Here is a 16,409-nt window from a genome sequence, read left to right on the forward strand (position 1 = left end):
ATTTTCTTATTTAATTACCAATGTAGTGAGTGAGTGAGTGAAGTCACTGTCGTGTCCAACTCTTTGCGACCCCATGGACTGCAGCCTACCAGGCTCCTCTGTCCATGGAATTTTCTAGGCAAGAATACTGGAGTGGGTTGCCATATCCTTCTCCAGGAGATCTTCCCGACCCAGGGATTGAACCCAGGTCTCCTGCATTGCAGGCAGATGCTTTACCGTCTGAGCCACCAGGGAAGTCCAATGTAAGGTATGCACAAATGATTCAAGTAAAACTCTAAGGAGTTCTGTATTAAATCAGTGAGAAGACAACTTTGCTTAGAATGTTGTGATTCAGGAGTTGTCAGTGATCTACTGCTATCTCTGTAAAAATGTTTGGTTTTTAAACTGGGCTAATCAGGACAGTTCTGCCAGGATGATTTAGTTAAGGATTTTATTCTCAGATAATGAAATTAGTGGATTCTGTTAAAGTGGATTCTGTTAACGAAGTTGCTTCCTTGAGAACTCCCACAGCATTATATTTGTATGTTCTGTTCTGCCATTAAATGATACTTGAATTTCTAAGGTACCTTAGTGGTGTGTAGTGAATGTGTGTATGTAAGGCAGACTGCCTTTATACCTCTTTGTTCTAATAACTAATTCCTTTTTGTACAGTTATCTCTTTCTCATTTTATGTATTCTTGGTAAGGGGATATTATCCAGTTTCCTCCTTCCACTGCGGGAACCTTATCTGTGCCCTTGACAGGCACAGCCAAGAACTGGCCACCTAACCTGAGCTGGGCTTTGAGAGAGGAAAAGATTGAGTTAAGGTCGTTAAGAATTCAGTATGTCATTTCATCTGGCTTTTCTTTCCCCCCAAGAGGAAGAATGATAATAGGAAAGGAAGCGTAGTCTTCTAAATAGTTTCTTAACGTTTTTATTGTATTTACACCAGTTGTTTCAATATCCCCAGTGCAGAGTCATATGAAGAAAATTCCTTTGTTGATTTGTCAAAGTGAAGGGAAAGGCTTGCTAGTCATGCCAGCCCATTGTTGTTTTGTGATATAATCAATAGCCATCTATGTGATATCAAAAAGTGTTCCCTTATAATAGGTTGAATTATGTATAATTTAGGTAGTGTTATCCAGTAGTCCACATAGAATTATAAGTTGATTACTTGTTTATCCCCTCTCCCCATCATATCTAATGAGTGGGCAGTTTTGGTTTTATCAGATTTCACTCTACCTTTTCATTATAAATGGCTATAACAGATGTTGATACTTTAAAAAATATTCATAATGTTTAAAAATTCTGAATGATACATGGTTATTATAAACAAAATAGGAAATAATGAAGGTGTTCACAATAAAATTTCATGTTTGTCCCTTGTTTCCAGTCTTCAGAAGTAACTGCCTTTTCTTTAAAATCTGAAAGGATATGTGCTTATTTTCCTCTCCTGATTACATGGAAGAGTTTAGTTTCTATTTGAATTTCTTTTCCAATGTTTATTTTCCTTAAAAAAGAAAATCTAGTAAGTAGAGCATTTCCGTTTTCGGGGTAACTGCTAATTGTAGCTTGATTTTTATGTCATTTCTTTTTATTTTGAAAGATCTATGAAGTTTTATAATTCTTAAAAAAAATGTTTGTTGCCCCTTAAAAATAATGTCTGCTGCCCCCTTGCTCCCACTCCCCAGTATGATTTTAAGCCCTTGACTGATTTTACTTCTCTTTTGGGTTTACCTTTCTTAAACTGGGCAGACAAGTTCGTATGAGATAGAATTAAGGTTAATCTATGTAGATGATTTCTGTGCAGATGGTTAGAATTTTGGGCCAGGAAAAATAAAAGCCCTGATCCTTTCTCTTTTGTTATTAATGACAGATGCGACTTCATTCTGTTTTGTATTACTATTCCTCTGTGTCTGTTTGAATTTCATATGTCTAAATTGTTCAGTTTTAACAGTAAGATTCCAGAGAGTTCCTTTAGTTTTGTTGCCTGTGTTTGCTAAAAAGTAGCGCTGATGGAAGAAAGAGGTTTTAAGTTGCCTTTCTAGTTTATATAGAATGGTAGCCCTCAAGGCACTACAACTTTATTGAACTGCTAAATGAGAAGGTAAAAAAGCTTTCATTTAATTGCCACCCCCCCCCCCTTTAGGTTAAGTTAGGTGTTTATAGGTTTTGTAAATCACCTTTAATTACCATGAACATAAATTGCTGTTTTTCAAGAGACCACCTCCCCCCTTCCTCATAAGCACGTCATTTAAGAGTTTAAAATGAGTCACACATTTTTGCCTAGACACAAATTGCCAATATAAAGCTGTCTTTGATTGTATCCTAAAATAATGGAGTTTTTTTCTTTGGGTCCTGTAATTTTCTTTTTCAGCAGTATTTATTAAATTAATCTAGTATTGGATTGCAGTAAACAATCTGACCAAAAAACATATGTTTTCTTTGTTTCCTCGGTACAAATTCAATGGGTTAAGTAATTATGCAGTGGTTCTCGTCTACATATACAATACATTCTAATAATGAACTTCTGTTTACTGTGGAAAATATTGCAGCAGTAGGAAACAGTTCCTTTCTAGTTTACACTGTAATATTGTATGAAGTTATTTAATCTGCTAGCTGTTTACAGTTTAATTGCTTAAATGTATCCTTATATTCATGGTGGTCTTATATCTACTTAGGTGCTTGAGGCATTCTCATTTTTTTTCTTGATTGTCTTTTCTGACACATTTTAGAGATCTCCTTTCCTGTCCTCTCTGCTCAAAATAGCAACTATATGGATTCTTTAAAAAGCTCTTCTCTCACTAAGAGTTGAAATTACTCAGGGATGGAAGGGCAACTTCTAAGGTCCTGGAGAGTCTCTTGATCTTTTAAACATTAATGTTTGAACTACGTTTTTCTTAGTTGTCAGAACACTGTCATTATGTTAAGTTAAAAATGGAAGTTTGAGACTGATTTGGTTTCGAAAACCAGTGTATTCATTGTTACACTTGACTTGCATGAATGAAATCATAACACTTGTGTTTTATTACAATGTAAGTCTTCAGTTTTACTATAACTTGTCCCTTTGCAAATTTTACATTGACACCCGTAAACCACCCATTGTAGGCCCAGTATCCTTTTCCTGCATCAGTGACTCAAAATACTGAGCTCGGGTTGCCCGCCTAGGCAGTTGGGGGAAAGGCAGGGCTTCTTTTAAGGGCTATAGGCTGTGTACCAGAGCTAGTCCTTTAGAGCGGAAAGATTCCTCTCCTCTCCACTGGTGAGGTCACGGTGTCCCTCCGGAACCCCCAGACTGCTCAAGAACCTGGAATGGTCTCATCCAGGTCTGTGATGTCTCCTTCCTGGTCCATCTTCCCCCTTGTCTTTGCTGTCCTTGCTCCCAGGGTAGGAGGGAGGAATGAGCGTTGCCTGGCTGGCTTGGATTTGACTGATTGAGTTCTTGCTGTTGGGAACTAAAGAAGATCCCATTGTTTCACCAGACCTCTAGATATTTTACCCGTCATATAGGTAAAGAGTTGGGTCAGGGGAAGGTGGTTTTGTTCCCCTTTGCTCTCCCCTGAGTTGAAAGGGACAACTGTATGCACCTGCTCTATAAGTCAGTTGTGAAGATCTTCTCTTGTATGCCAATTGTCAGGTCGATAGGGCTGAAACAGTGTTTATACATTAATTTATAGCTTTCTGGGAATAGTGTTCTCCCTCATTCCTCAACTAAATTTATTATTCAAATTTTGTTAAATCCTTAGAGTGAAATGAAAATGCAGGGAATTACATGTACCCCACTCATTTCCTAACTTGTTTTTTTCCATCTTTGTATATTCAGGCTGAATTCTGATTTGTGTATTGTGTATAAAAAGTTTGAGAAAAAACTCTAATTAAAATTATTTTGAATATGATTTTTAAAAACAATTGGAAGTGTTATGTTTGGGGTTTTAGTCAGATCAAGGATTGATATTTTACTTTAAAGAACTGAGGAAAATAAAGTCAGTCCCATAAAGGAAATTTACTGTAGGTTATGATTTTAAATACAGAACCACAGTGTTATTATATACCACCATTTTAAATATGATCTGCTATTTATAAACTCATGGTTGTAGTAATAGGAAGGAATCAGAGGAATGAGTAATAGGGAAAGGAATTTACTGAGTTAGGAGCAGGCACTTTTTGGTGCTCTCATATGATACTCCTGTGAATGAGATCTTATTAGCCTATTTTAGAAATGAGGAAACTGGATCTCAGGGAGTTTAAATAACTTCCAAAAACCACACAGCTACTGAGTTGGCAGAGTCAAGATTTTTTAGCAAAACTCATCCTTTAATTGCTACCCTATGTTTACTGTGTTTACTTTCTGAAGCTATTTTATTGCTTAAAATTATAAAACATTTTTCTTATTTTAGGGTAGTTTTAATATTAATAATAATTTTTAATGAAGGGATAATATTTCATTGCCAGTGATCTACAATTTATCATTTCCTAGATACTAGAGTATGTTTTTAGTTATTCTGCTGTGATAGATGACTCTTCTGTGAGTGACTTTATTCACATATCTTTTTGCCTTTATTGTATTATTTGCTTTTTTTGTTGTTTAGTTGCTCAGTCATGTCTGACCCTTTTATGGACCCCATGGGCTGTAAACCTCCAGGATCCATGGGATTTCCCAGACAAGAATACTGGAATAGGTTGTCATTTCCTCCAGGGGATTTTTTTTGATCCAGGGATCAAGCCTTCGTCTCCTGCATTGCAAGTGGATTCTTTACCACTGAGCCACTGGGGAAGCCATTATTTGCTTAAGAAATATTTATTGGAGAGAAATTAATGAATCAAGGGTACATTCTTTTACATTTCATTACTTGCTAGCCATTGCCATGTTGATTTTCAATAGGGTTTCTTGAATTTGCTTTTTTGTAGAAATTATCTTACTGCATTTAACCAGCTATAAATACCAGTTGTACAGTGTATATTGGGAACAACTTAAAGTATACATAAATCAGTGAAATAAGATTACATGTTAAGTATTTACTCTATTGAGAGTAAAGGGGAAAGGCTAAGTGACTTTGATAAGGAAACAGCTGGCAGAGCCCCAAGAGAACTGTTCCTGAAGAACAGTTGTTGGAAGAGAGAGAGTGGAGGAGTCTGAATGCACTGGAATTTACTAGGGGGATGGTGTTTACCTGGTTTGCCGTTCTTGGCAGGGCTTTGTGGTTAATCTCTGAGTTAAATTTGATGTAAATTAAGACCAGACTATAATTTGAATTTGAATTTTAATCCTTCTTTGTTATAACCTCTTTCATTTCTTGTTGTCAGCCTTTCTTTCCTGACATTGTAATTCGTGGTTGAGAATTCTAAAGTTTGCTTCATTTCATTTGAGAGGCATTAGGAAACTTAATTACTTTACTTGCAAACAGAAGATTTATACTGAGTATTTGCATACAAGGATTATGTTATAAACATCTCTGTTTTTTCACTAAATGACTTATTAGGTAATACTATGTTAGGAAATCTAATAAAGGAGAGAAAGTTAATATTATTTTACATGGAATACTTAACCCTGATGTTTATATGTTGTATTTTCCTTTCATTTTTGATAACTGCCCCATACCAGCTAAGGCAGAGTGGTAGCTAGTCTTTATTAGACTGATAATGATATCCCTTGATAGTTGGTGAAAGAAATTGTTCTTCCCAACATTTCTTGTCATCTCATTTCTTTTCCTTTACATGATATGAAGAATGACAGATACTGGTACCAGAAACTTTATTTACTGAGGATTAATATGTGGATGTGGACCTGGTAACCCACTCCAGTATTCTTGCCTGGAGAATTCCATAGACAGAGGAGCCTGGCGGGCTACCGTCCATGGGGTCGCAAAGAGTTGTACACAACTGAAGCGACTTAGCACACAATATGTTATAGGCAGTAGTTTAAAGCTTTATTATTACATCTGTTGCCTCATTTAAGTTTTCACAAGGTTTACTTGAAGTATGCACTACTGTTCCCATTTTACATACTAAGGCAACAATTAAAGAGGGTAAGCAGCTCACTCAGGTTAGTAAACGACAGAACTGGAAGTTGAATTGGGGCTCTTTGATCTAAAACCCTTCCCTTTAACCATTATCTCTCATATGTTGTGTACATTTTTAGTTAATTGACTGTAACATTCTTGGTCCCACGTTTTAATTCTTTAGTTTCCTTTACCTTAGAACCTAGTTACTTCAAGAAAATCTTCACATTCTGTTTTTGAGCCTAAAGTACTCATAGTAATTACTTTGATGTTCACAAGCTCTTCTGGGGATAGAGTTCAGAGAGAAAGAAAGATCACATTTAGTCAGAGAAGTTGTAATTTTTCTTGATTCATAGATAGATGTTTTGTGTGGGTTTCTTTCAAGGTAATTTATGTGTGGTAAGCAAAATACAGCTTACTTTAGAAAGTGGATGCTTACAGTTAATTAGCATCAATGTATCAGTATTTTATCTGGAATTTAAAAATATATTTAAAGGTTATAGGATCTTATTTTCACTAAATTAGGATCCCATTGAAACACTTGACTGACGTCTCCACCCTCTCCCTTGGTCATTTGGGTGATACACACAAAAAATGGGATATGTTGGCATTTTCCTAGGATAAAGTTGGCACAATAATGAGTTGATTCAGTAGCATCCTCTAAAGGTGATTAATGAAAAATTTTTCGATCACTAGTAGTCTTTGATGGTTTTATGCTATCTGGGATGATTGGAGGACGTTCCTGACTTATCTCTTTTATTTCCTGCCCCGGGTCTGAAAATAGCAAAGTGTCTAAAAGAGCACTTGTTCCTTTTTTCTAACTGCTATTGCTTCTCACTCAGCTATCGTTCTTTATATCCCCTAGAGAAATTTATTTTTAAAAAAATGCAATGTTTCCAGCCACTCGTCTATATGGAAAGGTGGACAAATATCTTAAAATTAAGTTTGAGTTAACCTCTAAGGCAGCATTTCTCAGATTTTTTGGCCTTAAGACTCTTTTGTAGTCTTAAAATTATTAAATATACCAAAAGCTTGTATTTATATAGTTAATATCAGTCCATATTTACCATATTAGAAATTGAAACTAAGACTAAAAAATGTCTTTCTTTCTTAATGCTCTTTAAAATAACAGTGATAAACCCACTATATGTTAACATTATTTGAAAAATAATTTTATTTTCTAAAACAAAAATATTTAATAAGAGTGGGAATGTTTTATATTTTGCAAATTGCTAATATCTGACATTATAGGGGATTGCTGGATTATATTTGCTTGTACATTTAGTTTTTTGCAATGTTTATTGCAAAATGTTTGGGTGAGATATATGAAGATATATGAAGAAAATCTGGCTCTATACAGATGTGTGACTGGAAAAAGGAAGAGTATTTTAGTAATCATTTTAGATAATTGTGAATGTTATTCTTTGATACTGCATCAAAAATAGTTGATAAATAGTTTCTTAAAAGTTCATTGAAATATAAAGTCTGCAACTATAGCAGTGGACTCTTTTTTTCTCTTACATTAAAGTCCATTGGTCTATTTTGTATTTTGAATGACTCTTCTACCCATGCATACCTTTAGTCATTTGGAAAATACCAATTCTCAGTGAGTATTCTGCAGATCTTTTAAATTATAACATATTTCATTATACTGTAGCACAAAATCACATCTGTTAATATCACCACACATCTCATAAGATAAGTCTTTACATATTGGGAAGCTGTCAAGGTCATGGTAGCAGTTACAAGTTTTCCAAAATTAATTTTCAATTGAGAGCCTAAATTTTATCATTTATAATAAAATGACTGCCAGATATAACCATGGTTTGAATGTCAGTTGTTCTTTCAAGTAGAAATGATGTTCCACAGAAAAAGTGACTAGTTCAGCTTGCAATTCAAATGCTTTTCCTTGATAACCATTGTATTTTGGTATGTAGCAGAAGTGTTTTATGTGTACTTCTATGTCTTCATCCAGCATATTAAAAAGATGTATACCCCAGGTTGAGATTTAGTAAAATTAATAATTTTTACTTTTATTAAGGACATTCTTAACTGAAACTTAGTTGTTGTGTATGTGAAGAATACAGTGATGACTAGTACAGTTTGAGATCACTACCTTGATTCATGCTAAGTTCCTGGTGGTTTTCTCACTATTGATTTTGCAGTATGACTACAAGTGTCAGCTCAGTGAGGACGAAAAACAGCATCTTGTTATTATTATGGCATAATGGTTTGAACTTGCAGACCCCTCAGGGGTCTGTGGACCACACTTTGAGAACCACTGTTCTAAATTCTTTGAAAATGCCCCAAAGTCTTTGTTAGTCTTTAAGAATCTGCCTATTTTCTTCTCGTTAATACAAGGTGGATTTCTTCAAGTTCCACTATTCCAGGTAAATGAAAATAATTTATCATTCGACTTTACCATTTTTGTTCTGCAAGCATTGCATAAAATTTTTTATTTCTAATGTGCAGAGCTTTCAGCTACATTGTCATTTGAAAAGACTTTGAATAATAGACATTGCCTGTGTTAGGCGCTTTGTCTACAAATGAATATTTGGCTAGCGTGTGTAAATAAATTGGATGTTAAATGTATATCCCAGAATTAAACAGTTGTAATGTGAGTTTTAGAGATATTTAAGTATTTATTGGTTGTATTAATGTGACAGTGAGGGAAGTTGTAATCACACTTGCCTGTTTATTTTTTTCCTCATTTTTTAGTGACTTACATCTACCCTTCTCCATCCCTAGTCACTGCTCTTTAAACTAAGACAGTGAAAATCATTTACCACAAATAAGGATCTTTTGTGTATAGGAATATTTAGGAATGGGAAAAATCTTTTAATCATAATCCATTCCAAATCAAATTTTTTTGTGATTAGTTTATTGCAGTGGGAAGATTGGGGTAGTGAATACCTATATCTTAAACTTGAAATTTTATTTCATTCTGCTTTGCATTATTCTCTTTTAAAGAGCACTATCAAAAATAACATTGCTTCTAGTGCTCCTGTAAAAGCTTTTAGATCTTGAGTTGGGTGGTGATGGTAGTGAGGAGTGCTAGTCATTTGGGACACTGCCATCTGTTACACTTTTTTCCATCAATGAGAAAACACCTCTTAGCCTAAAGAGCTTGGTGTTTGTTTCTTGTTTTTATGGGGAGACTTTTCTCTAGCACTGAATAACAATACTCAGATATCAGTTAATAAGAATAGATTAAAATTTTTGAAAATATTTTAACCTAAATTACTAAACTATGAAGTACATTGGTAATGTATCAACACATTGTCAATATATTAATATGTTGTTTCATATAAATACTTTTTGCGTGCATGCTCAGTAGTGTCTGACTCTTTGCAACCCCATGGACTGCAGCCCACCAGGCTCCTCTGGCCATTGGAATTTTCTAGGCAAAAATACTGGAGTGGGTTGCCATTTCCTTCTCCAGGGGATTTTCTGGACCCAGGGGTTGAATCTGTGTCTCCTGCATTGGCAGGTGGATTCTTATACCACTGCACCACCTGGGAAGCCTTTTAGCCCAGTATTAATCCTAGTTTGTCTGGTTCAGCTTATCCTTTTTTATGTTGGGTATACTGCATTTCCCTGTAGAAGAAATCTTTTGACTATTCAAAGATTAAAGCAGATATTCTGGCAAAACATAAAAATGTTGATTATGAACAATTTCAGAGCTTCACTTCAGTATTTTCTTTTTATAAACCACCTGTTGTCTTATGTGCCTAGTGTATACATTTGAACAAAGTGCTCATCACTTGTCAGCCATCAGCGGCAGCATAGAAATTACTTGTGGTACTTGCTTTGCAAGAAGTTCTTTTGTATTTGTGACATCAGCTTTGTTTTATACAATTAAAGTATTACACGCTAGAATAATCTAAATTGCAACAACTAAATGGTGATTTAATTCTTGCCTTGAACTAAATTTGTTTACTGATTGTATGCAGCTATTGACTACTATTTAACATGACAGATTCATAAAAATTTCCCCCTTATTTTGGTAGCAGGTAAGAAGGTGGTTATATTATTAAAGGTGTTTCTCAATTTAAAAATTTGCCTTCAATAAATATTACATAAAGAGATAAAATGTTGAAAACCTTTCTTGTGTGGATAATCCTCATACGGTTTGATTTTCTTTTTCTTTTTTTTTTTTTTACGGTTTGATTTTCAAATGAAGTGTAATACTTATGATATATTCATGATCACTTTAACAGTATTCTAATTTTTAAACTCCCAGTTGAAACTGTATTGCAGTCATTTTTATTCATTTTCTTCTGTTAAAAAAAGAACAAAGTATAGCTGTTTGATTAAGACTTAAGATTGATACTAGAATAAATATTTAGATAGTTAGGTAACTTCTTTTATACTTACAGTAACATTAACTCTACACAGCAGTCTGGAGGCTTAGATAACTTTACCAGTGGATTCTAAGTAATCTGAATGTTTTCCCTTTGTTGTCTCGTTAAATAGTCCTGGTTATAATTTTTTAAAATAAGTTAACAGCTCTAATATATTGACATTATTTAAAATGACAAGTATTTTCTTCAGATAATTTTTTCAGTGAGCAGATTTCAGAACTAATGGAATAAAATTACTCACTTAAAGCAAATTTATTTTGTATTTTGTAAAAAGCTTTAGGAATGCCACTATTCATTTATATTATAAAGTCAAAGTGTAGTATAAGTACATTTTCCGAGGTAGCCCGTGGTATATCTCTGCAATAATTGAGTTCCTACCCTTGACAATAGTTTGTATATAGAAACTCTACATGGGTTCAGTGATTCAGAAGCAGAGAACTACTCACAAATAAGAATTTTTTTGTTCTTTTCAGAAACAACCTGAAAGTAAAAGGGAGCTTTATATTTGCAGGAATAAAATTTGGAGTTTCTTTTTCACTGCATGGTTACTTTGATGTAACTGATATAATAGAGTGGACATTAGTATATAAGTAAATGATGAAATGAGTCACGCGATGGAACATCTGCCTCAGAAAGCCCGTTCAGACATCATACGCTATGCCGTTGGAGTGTCTAATCAGTGCATCTGTCCCTGAGACTTCAGTGGGTGCGAGGATAGTTTCCTATTTTGGATTAGTTACTATATGAAGACAGTATATTAACAGACTTTTTTTTCCATGAATGCAACTGGAAAGTTTATGCCTGTGATATCTGAATAAAAAATTAGCAATGATTTTTCTTTCTAGCACAGTAATAATTAAGGGATGGTAATGAACATACAAACTTTTACCTACCTTAAAGTGGTTATTTATAATAGGATTTTACATTGCAGACCCACAAATGCTTCCTGCAGGAAATTTTCTTGCAAATACTGATGTTACAACAGGACAGAAATCCAGATAGAACCTGAAGCACAGCAGGATTCAGATAGGATATTTAACTGAAACAGAAGCCTGTGTTTGGATCCCTTCTGAGCTGGAGTGTTCCTATAGTTTTAAAATTGCCACCAGAGAGAGCTGAGGGTGGGGGAGAGGGAGAGGAAGGGTGGGCGAAGGAGGGAAAGTGTATGTGCACATTCATGTGCTTCACATGAAGTAAAAGCTTCTAACCAGACACATTGTAGAATACCAGATGATGATAATGACATACAGAGAATTGTGGTATACATATGTTTGTTTTATTCTTATAATCAACAAGCCACAGAAGACAAATTCTTATGATCGTATTTAATTTTACTAAAGGTTGCAATCTAAAGTAGTTAGTCTTTTAACAAGAGAAAAATGAATGTATTTAGAACAGGGGGTTTGAATAAGAATTGGGCACATGTTATTTTAGACACTGGGATTTTTAAATCTTGGAAGCAGAGAATAGTCATCAGGAAATATTTTTATTCCAAAAGAGGGTATAAAAAAAGTTATCAGAACTTTCAGTTTCTGCCCTGGGTTGTAGAGAGCTGGAGAGTTGTTACTACTACCTTACAGTAAGAAAGATCCTGACTAACTTCTGTGGCTCAAAAGTAAAATGATTTCTAAAGATATACACTGAAAAGTTTTCCCTTGTCTCTATCTACCATGCCCCCCCCCCCCGCCCCGCTCTACTATTTTCTTGCTTATTCTTCTATAGTTTTTTTATACAAATACAAGCTAACACAGTTAAGTATTTTTTCTTTCCATTTCCTAAACAGAATAGCAACCATATAAACTGTGATACACTTTGCTTTTGACATTTAAAATGTCCTGGACAGCTTTCCATATCATTGCACAGAGATTGTTTTCATTTTTCTTCACAGACACATTATTTCCTTGTGTGACTAACGTGATCATTTATTCAACAAGTTTGGTAGTGCTGGATGCTTGGTTTATTTCCAGTTTTTTTACTCTGATTATGTTATAATGCCTCAGTGAATAATCTAGTACATGTGTTATTTCATATATGTGAAAGTTTATGAGAGATTCACAGAAATGGAGTTGTTGAGCTAGAGGGAAAATGCATTGGTAATTATGGCAGATAATGCAGATTTCCTTCCTAGGAGTGTGCAGTTTTTGTACCACTTCCAGCAACTCAGTCGTGTCCGACTCTTCGCAACCTTAGGGACTGTGTACCCCTTCGGGCTCCTCTGTCCATGGGATTCTGCAGGCAAGAAGATGGAGTGTGTTGCCATTCTCTTCTCCAGGGGATCTTCCTGACCCAGGGATTGAACCTGTGGGTTAGTTTTAATTTGCTTTTTCAATTATAAATGAAGTTGAGCAACTCTTCAAATGTTTAATAGCTATTTGTGTTTTTCTTCAGATTGCCTATTTATGTTGCTTGCCTGTTTTTCTATTGGGTGTTTTATTTTTTTTCCCCTGTAATAACAGAATTTTTTATATGTGGGGAATATTAGATCTATGCGTTACAAATATTTTTTAATTGGTCATTTGTCTTTATTTATGGTCTGTTTTGCTATATAAAATTCTAAATTACTATCAAAGAGGCCTTCCCCAACTCAGGGTTATAAAATAAGTCATCTATATTTTCTTTAAGTATGTTTATGGTTTCATTTTTTACTTGTAAATCTCTAATCTATTTAGAGTTTTATCTTTGTGTACACTGTAACACATTCATTCTACTGTGTATATATATATGTATATTTTGATAATAGCTCTTTGATTGTTAAATAATATTTATTAAAGTCTGTCCTTTGCTAACTTGAGATGCCACCTCTGTCATATGCTAGATTCCTAGAAATCCTTTTATTTATTTATTCGGCTGTGCTGGGTCTTAGTTGTGGCGTGTGGAATCTTTAGCTGCAGCATATGGGATCTAGTTCCCTGACCAGGGATGGAACCCAGGCCCCCTTGCACTGGGAGCAGGAGTCTTAGCCTCTGGGCCACCAGGGAAGTCCCTCCTATAAATTCTTGGGTCTGTTTCAAATCTTACAGTGTTTCACCAGCAAGTTAGTTTATTCATTTGCTAATGTGACACTTTTAAAATCATTAAGACAGTATATATTGTAGTATCCGGTAGGGCTATTCCCCTCATTTTCATAGTGTTCCTGGCTAGTCTCGCTATTTTTTTTCCTGTATAAACTTAATAATCAACTTTCTTCATCACAGAAAAAGAAATCTTACTGGCATTATTATTATAACAAATTTATAAGTTAGTTTAAAAAGAATTTTTAATCTTTTCATTCAGAAACATGATGTGTTCTTTTGCTTGTTCAGGTCTACTTTTTTTTTTTTTTTTTTTTAGGAAGTTTACAGTTTATTCTGAGCCTTTTCCCTACTTTTTTACATGCCCTTCGTTTTGCCCCCCCCCCCCAAAAAAAAAGGTGTTACATCAGTTGTGCTTCTTTGTGTGTGTTCTTCTCCCTCAATAATGATTTGAAGTTTTACTGGTTCTCCTTGAGGTCCCTAAGTCTGGATCTCCAAGAACTACTGGGTGGGGGAAAGAAAAGTGAAAGTGAAGTCAGAGTCGTGACCAACTCTTTGTGACCCCATGGACTGTAGCCCACCAGGCCCTTCCCTCCATGGGATTCTCCAGGCAGGAATACTGGAGTAGGTTGCCGTTGCCTTCTCCATCAGGTCTACTTTTGAAGTGTTTGGAAAGTTCCTCCTTGTGTTGGTTTTGCACATTTCTTGCAAAATTAATTTCTAGGTATTTTATCTTTTTTTGTTGAGTTTGGTATTGTAAATGTGGTCTTCTTTTTCGTTATGTTTTCTATTGTTGTCTGTATGTTAAGAATATTTTTAAAAAATCAGCCTGTTCATCTGATTCTTTGTTAGGTAGTGTAGGAAAGTCATAAAAATGGATAAAATATAGATTAAGTGAAATTAGATAATAGTGCATTAATTCCGTGGAATACTATACAGTTTATATTAAAATGGACAGGTCCCTGTGACACATGAAGTAAAAAAGTAGGTGTTTGGTTTTGTTTAAGCCCTAGAGAAAAAAGTCTCATATTCAAATGTTAACAGTTGTTACTTGGAGATTGTGAGATGATTTTTGCTTTTTGCCTACGTTTTCTGGCAATTACTAGCTGTCCACAGAGGTGGACATGTTTTCCTTCCTTGCACATGTCCATTCATCTTTACTAGATTTCCAAACCTACAGTGAGAATGGACATGTATCTACATTTTCAGCAGTGGACTGTGAAAAGAAGTGACGCTTGTCCTAGATTTTAAGGCATTGCCCCTGTCTCCCCTAGCAGTGGCTTTTCTCCTCTTGTGTGCTTACTAAGTTGCTTCAGTCATATCCGACTCTTTGGGACCCAGTGGACTGTAGCCCACCAGGCTCCTCTGTCCATGGGATTCTCCAGGCAAGAATACTGGAGTGGGTTGCCATGTCCTCCTCCAGGGGATCTTCCCCACACAGGGATCAAACCCAAGTCTCCTGCATTGCAGACAAGATTCTTTACTGTCTGAGCCACCTGGGAAGCCCTTTCTCCTTTTATGCCGATTTAACTGGAAGTGCTTAGATCATGTAGATGGTGGCGGTGCCTTAGAGGATAGTTGACTGCAAGGACCAGAGCTGCCTCACTAAGTTGGATCATTTGTTTCAAGATTGAAATTAAAGAGAAAACTTTTTGCTTGTTAATTCACCTGATTTTTGGTTGTCTTTTGTGTTTTAGTTTTACTTTGGCTGATATACCTGAGTATTCTAAATATGTGAACACACTACTTTTATAATAAAAAAATCCATTTTCAAAGAATGTAAGATCATATTATGCTTATTTTACTGAAACTTAATTTTCTCATTTAGAATATCCCGAATATCTTTCCATGCCCTCAATGCCCACTTTTGTTTAAGTAAGCTTTTTATTTGGAATAATTACAGATTCACAGGAAAGTTTCAGAGATGGCCCTGGGAGTTCTCATGTATATACCAGTTTCAGTTTCCTCTGATGTGATCTTTGTTTCAATATCTCCGTATTTTATAGTGGCACATTTGTCAAAACTAAGTACGTAAAACATGGTACCTTTATTAAACCAACATTGGTACATTGCTATTAATTAAACTCTGGATTTTATTTGGATTGCACTATTTTATTTACTGATGCTGTTTTTCTGTTCTAGAATTCACTTCAGGAGACCACATTTTATTTGTGTGATGTTTCCTTAGTCTTCTCTGGCCTCCTCTGATAGTTTGTTAGTCTTTCCTACTTTTCCTTGACAGTTTTCACTGTTTGTAGTACCCTCAAATTGTGTTTATCCTGATGTTTTTCTCACGATTAGACTAGGGTTATGGGTTTTTGGAAAGAATACCACAGAGATGAAGTGCCGTTCACATTATACCCAGGAATACATGGTATCTGCATGACATCAGGGATGTGTGAACCATTATCACTTGATGAAGGTGGTATTTGCCATGCTTTTTTAGCTGTAGAGTTCTATTTTTTCCTTTTCACATTTTCGCTTTTCTTTGGAAGCAAACCAAATGTAGCCCCCAATGAAAGGGAAAGGGGAAAATACTCATTTTTGAAGGCTAAATTTAATCTGCTAGATATCAAAGTTGATGTCCACCAGACTAACTTTAGATACTTGAAATTTTCTGCTTTGATTCTATGGGCAGCTGACTAGTCAGCATGGAGCCAGGCTGGGATCTCCTTCTTTAATTGCACAGAATTTAGCCTCCTAGTTGGGAACAAGAGAAGAGTAAGTGGAATCAGAGAATATACTTGTATCCCTCCCCAGATGCCTCATTTTTTTCTGTTTGTCATCTTGATCTGGAAATCAGAGTTAACATCCCTGTCTCTGGAGATGTGAACCTTTCTGGTACTTTAATGGGAAGAATATTTAACTGAGTACCATTTATTGAGTTACATTTGGGGCCAGTACTGTGCTAGGTTTTTTATATGCATCATATTTAATCTTTAGAACAATCTTGAGAGGAAAGTGCATCTTACCACAAAAAACTAAGACTAGATTTTGACTTCCCTAACATCATTCAGTTTATAAGTGGTAATACCCAGTCAAAACTATTTCTTCCG

The 16,409-nt window shown here is 35.2% G+C and overlaps 1 protein-coding gene across 1 annotated transcript in view; it reads left to right on the top strand.

Annotated features, from left to right (window-relative positions):
* The window catches only part of OLA1 (Obg like ATPase 1), a 157,624-nt gene that overhangs the window by 26,495 nt on the left and 114,720 nt on the right, over window positions 1–16,409 (top strand). The gene's annotated exons all lie outside the window — the stretch shown is intronic.

Source organism: Cervus elaphus, chromosome 33, assembly GCF_910594005.1.
Source record: "Cervus elaphus chromosome 33, mCerEla1.1, whole genome shotgun sequence".
Lineage (NCBI taxonomy): Eukaryota > Metazoa > Chordata > Mammalia > Artiodactyla > Cervidae > Cervus > Cervus elaphus.